This window comes from Myripristis murdjan, chromosome 7 (genome assembly GCF_902150065.1).
Source record: "Myripristis murdjan chromosome 7, fMyrMur1.1, whole genome shotgun sequence".
NCBI classification, from domain to species: Eukaryota; Metazoa; Chordata; class Actinopteri; order Holocentriformes; family Holocentridae; genus Myripristis; species Myripristis murdjan.
Genome location: NC_043986.1, coordinates 14623959 through 14630697, shown reverse-complemented (window position 1 = coordinate 14630697; position 6739 = coordinate 14623959).

The window sequence follows — 6739 nt, the reverse complement described above, 5'->3', positions numbered from 1 at the left end:
TATATTGTATGTGGGCTATTGTGTGTGGTGCTTTTGCTATTTAACGACATGCCAGACTTATGCAAGCGATGATGAACAATCATGGCAAACAGGCCTCTGCTCAGGCTTTCCTCTACTCACTCACTGTAGAGATTCAATAGCTTGTTTTACATTCAGCCTTTAAACATTTTCAACCAAAGAAGACAATCAGGAGTCACTGAATCGGTGCTGCGTGCAAAACTGGCCCCGTAGCTCTAGAAGAACTGTATTTGACAGAATTAGATTCTCATGCAGAGTTCATCTGGTGACTTTTTGACCATGATCATATTTATTTATAGCCTGTCACCACATTAAAAAGGGAGTCATTCTGGATATGCCCACGGCTCTGGCACATCTTTCAAAGTTGATGCGAATTGCAGCTGTGGAATTATGATGAAGTGTTCATATTTGAGTCCAATCATCGGCGACATCCGTCAAATCATCATATTACCAGGTGCTAAGTGCCTGAGAGCCATTTTGCACAGATGGCTGAGCAGGCAAAGTCTTCATTGGAGAGAGTTCTATCAATTGTAAGTTATTAAACAAATGCATGGCTTTCTTAGTCAAGTTGCTGAGCAAACTTACTGTTATTGTGTGTTAAATTTTAGTCCCATATGTGAACTATACACCCGTCCTCCTTTGTGACTTCTAAAAAATAAGTACGTCAGATCAGAGATGTCATTGACCTTGGGTAAAATTGACAACTTGTTTCACAGCAGAATTTGTAGTCAACATGCAGTGACTCAACTAGACTAGCTGTAAATGACCCGGTATTCTTTCCATTAAATTGGAATTAAAATTCACAGGCTTTCAGATGGCAATCATAGACTTCCAACAGCTCAACGCGATTTTTTAGGATATCATAGATGGCAAAACTTATATGGTCTTTTTTTATTCTCTACAGTAGGGGGGGAAATATAAGTAGTCCCCAAAGGTAAACATTTATGGAATGACTTTTAAAATACTCAGGAAAATGAGGTACTGTGAGAGAAATGAGGCAAAGTGTGCCCCAGATTACATGCGTCATCTAGTATCCGGTGGCAGCAGGCGCTAGTTTGTGCCAACAACTCTATTCACAATGAAACTCTATTCAAAAGTACAGGACAAGAGAAAGTAAGAGGGAAAGAGGGAGAGGTGGCCCACAACGTGTCTGTGTATCAGCTCCATCAATAAACAGTACTTTGGTATGGAACAATAGGGGTCTCTTACAGAAAATGAGGGTCACACAGCACAGTGTATGCTCTCATATACAGGACACAAAGCCTCGTCTCTCACCAGCGAACATGTAATGTCACTGGAAACGAATCGGATTTTACTGCCGCATGTCGTGGGACACCAGATGTGCAGGATAGGACATGCAAATGCAAGCACATAAAAACACATGTGCGCACAAATAGTGAGGAGCATACATACACACTACTACAATGCATGTACACAGCTCACACACTGCAGCCCACTCTATGTCCATGCAGATAAAAGCATGCACACACACACACCACACCACACCCATGCCCATAATCCCCCAAGGGCCAATAAATACACATGTGCCCAAAAGAATCCCCTCTTGCATTTGCGCACACACACACACACACACACACACACACGCACGCACACAGACACACTTAGAGATGCACCCTGACCCCCTTAAAGTAACACACCATATGCACAGATACAGTGCACACACAGTCTCACATACCACACTCACATAAACTGACACCCCGTCTCCTCTTTCACTGTCTCCCCCTCACTTTTGCCTAAGTGAACACACACACACACGCACACACACAAACTCACACACATGCAGAAACACAAGCAAGCTCAACAACTCTGCATCATCCCAACTGTCCAACCACACACACACAACATGCTTAGCGCTTTCCCTGTCACCCAACCTTGTGCCCCCTCCCTCACCCCTCTGACCCCCCACCCCCCACCCGCCCATCCACCTCGTCCACCCTCGGGCCCAGCTGTCTGCAGCACTCAAAGCCCATGGGCTGACATTTTCCTCATGACATCACGAGTCCCTGCACTTTACAGGCCAGACATGTAGCACTCCTTGCACGTACATACACCAACACAGTGCTGAAACACACCCACCAACAGCTCCTTGCAGCGAATAACACACAAGCATTACACACGTAGGAAAAGACTTCTTCTGACATATGTGCACATGCATAACTCCACTGATGATTGCCGTGACTATTTCTTCTCTCTTTACAGAAATACATCTGTAATATCAATTGCAATATTAAATCATGTCAAGTCTTTCCTATGGACTTAGACAAGACATGAAGTTAAAACCACAGTTTATTGCTGTGTTGCGGCATCCACTGCTGAAACGCCATGACCCACATTGTGGTTTTGTTTTGATTCACTGTTCTGAAGACACTGAAGACTGAGCTTTCAGGGACTGACTGTATGGCAGTTAACACACGTAAGTGTAAGGCTCTAAGAGGTTTGTTTGCATTAGTAACGACGACAGGATTCTGAATTTCACCGCACCTTTTAACTTTTCAAGTGGTTTTGGAATGGAAAAGGCTGATTTAACACAACTTGGCTACAAGGCAAAATGGATAGACCGTAGCTCAGACAGACTTACCTGCCAAAACCAAAATTTACCAGAGTCAGGCTGGTGGATGGTATTAATTTCAAGCCTTGCATTTAGAAATCCAGTTTTAGCAATTATAGGATTTGGCATAATACTTGTTCTTCTATTGTTATACAATCTGTGCTTTCTTTCCAATGTGGGGATTATTACATGCAAAGTAAGCATTAATAGCTTTGCTACAAAAAAAATGATGACCTTTCCAAAGACTACAGGTCTCTTGCAATGTGGAATATATCACAAACAGATTTTCAGCTATACATAACGCTGCAATTGTTGTTTCTGCTGAACAAGCAAAAACAAAGTGTTCTATTTAGCCAAAATGCACTGCTCCGGCATTATTTGGGGCAAGATTACTTCCTCTATATGTCTGCTACTGCTGAGCAGTTTTTCATGCTGCACTCTGAGACAGTCTTCCATTCACCTCTGGTTTTATTATTATTCTTTGTCCCTGGAAAAAGCATTGAGGGAAAGTCCTTCATATGCAGTGGTGCCAAGTTAGGCACAATAACATCAGTAAGGAAGAATAAAGTACTAAATGACTGAAAGTACTAAATTCAGAATATAACAGAGCAGAATTACAGACAAAACAAGACACAATTAAAATAGAAAATAGTGAACAATAACACTTAAAATAGAGGATAGAGACAGGGCCATTTTGAAAAAAAATGTCTGAATGCCAGATAAACCCAATGAGACAATACAGCCGCTGTGATTTATTTCACATGACTGCACACAGGATCTGTACGGCACATATGTGTCTGTGAGAACATGTGCATGCTTTCAAGTGTGGGTTGTTGTGCATGTGTGTGTGTATGGGTGTAACCGTGTGGCATGAAACTGATTGGGGCTCTCTGTATGAATCATGTGACAGACTTCCATGGCATGTCTTAATAGCTACCTTTGTCCTGCAATACAACAGAAAAACCTCGCCTTAAGGACATTTTCTAGGGGCGTGAGACTTATGATAGGTTTAGCATGTGTTCAGTCGCATGTTTAAGACACCAAGTTGGCGATCTGATTGTGTGTTTGGGTTTACAATTTTGTGCGTGTGTGTGCAGTACATGATCTAGGATGAGGTCCACACTGGGCCCACCCAGGAAGTGACTCCACCCGGTCGCAATGTACAAAATTCCCCAATACTGAAGGAGAGAGAAAGACTGAACTGCTGGCTAACAGCTTCACAGCCGTGGCCCATAGCCTCTCCATCTGCTCCTCTGAAAAGACTCCATTGTTCCCAGCAGTCTGAAGTGAGAGAGTGAGCTAAAGAGGGTTATGAAGCTCGCCGGTGGGGCTGAGGGCTGGAGTGGTGGGTGTTGGGCCTTTGCCTAAAACCACACGGAGGAGAGGGAGCCAGACACAGAGCATCTCTGTGCAACTCACAGCCTACTGCTGGAGCCTTGCCTCAGCTTAACAGCGCCTTATGAAAAACTCCACAACATGACATAAAAAAACACACCTAACTGTCAGAGAGCTCAACCGACTCAACGGTTCGAGGCCATATGGTCCTCCATATTTGGTAGTGTTTGTCTCCGTTCTGACGAGGGGTGTTTTTTTTAATTTCTGAGCATTACTTGAATGGGCCAATCAGAGTGGGCAACTGGATGCTGCCCCTGTGGAAGCTCGGTAATGATGCATGGGAGTTTCACTTGGAAATAGAAAATAAGTGTCATGAGGTTTTTAACTGGCTGTCACAAGTATTTTGGCCAGCGTCAAGACTGAAGACGGTGCTACTCAGGAATGTGCTGACTTTTAGGCAACACCATGGAAACTAATCTAATTGATAGGAAATGGTGAGAACAATAAACCAATATGCAGCACATCCATGCAGACACGTTTTCAGCACAGAGCAGATGAAAGAAAACTTAAGTCAGTGAAATATTTTGTGGAGTGTTTTCACTTTTTTATTGAAACAATATGAACAAAAACACTGCAATTAAATAAAAGGATTCAAACAAAACAGATGGCAAAAATTAAAGACCTAGAGCTGATAGTATGTGGCAAAGCAGAAGGAGGGGGGACAAACAAATGTCGTTGCAAAAGTTTGCAGTGTCTAAAGCCTATTCATTAAACATTACATCACTCATTCAGTGCACATATTAAACTGAGTTTGAATAGCAAGCAGAGCTAAGCAGAGACTTAATTATTTGTACACCCATTAATGACCACGTACAATTGCAAAAAATAACAAAGAAAAAACAAACATATGGGCATTACTGCCTAACATTGTGCACTAAAACTAAGTGCAACTATGAAATGTCATCCTGTGCATGCATTCTGGGGTTAGCTCAATTTAAAAAAAATTGTGTGGATGTTTTGGTACTCTACCCTAACATTAACTGAAGTACTATGAGTACATTGTAAAGACAATGCTCGCGTTATGGCAGCTAACAACCACTGACTGTGTATAAGCCTATATGGAACATGTTTTTTGGTTGTTTTTTTTAGAGAGAAAGCCAGAAGTTATTAAAAGCTGTTCTTTTGGAATGGGTGGAGGTTAAAAAAAAAAAAAAAAAAAAAAGTACAGTCAATTCACATTAATGCACGTCAAAAGTTAAAATCCTCCTAACTACCTAGGGAATACCAGAGACAGTGGCACAAACCCTTCTGCTAAATTTCACAGATATGTATTAGGTTTTTATATGTCAGTGTTAAAGCGGGCAGAATGTCACATTACTCTTGCAAATGAGAGTGCCTTTCTTTTTCCTATTAGCCCCTCGCCAGCCTTCAAACATGAGTGCTATGTCAGTACACAACTTCTGCACATGGTGTTTCATACAGCTGGCCAACGTACACTTTCTTTTCTGTGACGAGGGACTCAATGGCTACTTGCAAAGTTGAGAAAATGTTTTGGTTAGCGCTCGGGGAGATTTTAAAGGTCCGTCGGCCACAACAATAGCCGAGAGCTTTCTGTGTGTAGCCCTCTGGGTATTCCATAATACTGACTGAATACTAGCATATGCAACTGCAACATATGAGAAAGTCATTAGCTGTGTACTGCGTAGTCCCTTTGCCTGGCATATACTGTACATCTTGTGGAATTCACAACACTGTCTCCTCCTTCCGCTCTCGACTGTGTACTTCATTTCCTTTTATTTTGTACATCTTTTTCTTTTCTTTTTGTTTTTTGTTTTTTTTTTAGGTCTTTCTCACAAACTCAAATGCAAATCTGAGTCGGTGTACCTATCACTGCAAACCAGAGAGGACTTTTTTTTCCCCCCTACAGTCTGATAATCCTTTACTTCTCTCTCTTTTTTTATATGAAAAACCCTGAAATTGTTTGAGACATCCTGCGGCCACCTTGTTGTTTTTGTGTGTTTTTTTTTTTTAAATATATTTGTGAGTTGCTGATGTACTGGGAGTCAGTGTGTTGGGGAAGATGGAGCCTTTTATGTCAGTGGCTCTGTGGGGCCGGGGAGGCGGCAGGAGGGAGTAAGTCGGAGGTGAGGGAGGAGGGGGAGGATGGTCACCCACTCGCCCCTGTTTTCCACCACTCACACAGATTTACACACACAATTACACCTCCCTCCCTCCCCTTCTCTTTGTCAACAGTCCAGAGTCCTGGTTAGATTATACTAGTGCTGGTAGCATGCTTGTTTAATGACAGGAAATGACATCACAGTTCAGTAGTTCAGAATTTCCAGAACTTTGGGCGCTCTTCCTGCTTCACAGGCTTTTTCCTCAAGGGCTGCGGGAAAAAGAGAGAAGGCAGAGAGTACGTGAGAGCAGGCACACAAGCAGGTGAATCTGGCTGTCCACATGTAACCCACAGACTGCCAGTCGATGGTTGAACAAGGGGGATAAAAATGTAAAAGTTATTTAATTATCAAAGGTTCAAATGGTTTAAAGCATTTCAAAGAGGTTTTTTGCTCTTTCTTTAGTCTGACATACATTAAAGTCACAATGAAACTGCATTTTAAGAGCCTCTTGCTCGGTTAATTTGATGTATTTCTTGTTAAAATAGTTGTTGGGATGGGGGTTAACGTCCCAACAACAGAAAGGCAGTTTTATTTTATGGGAGTTGTTCAAAAATGTGATTTTTTTTTACTGGTGGAAATGTTTGTTCATGCCTACTGCTTCAACATGACATCACCATTTTCCAGGATGTAGAAACAA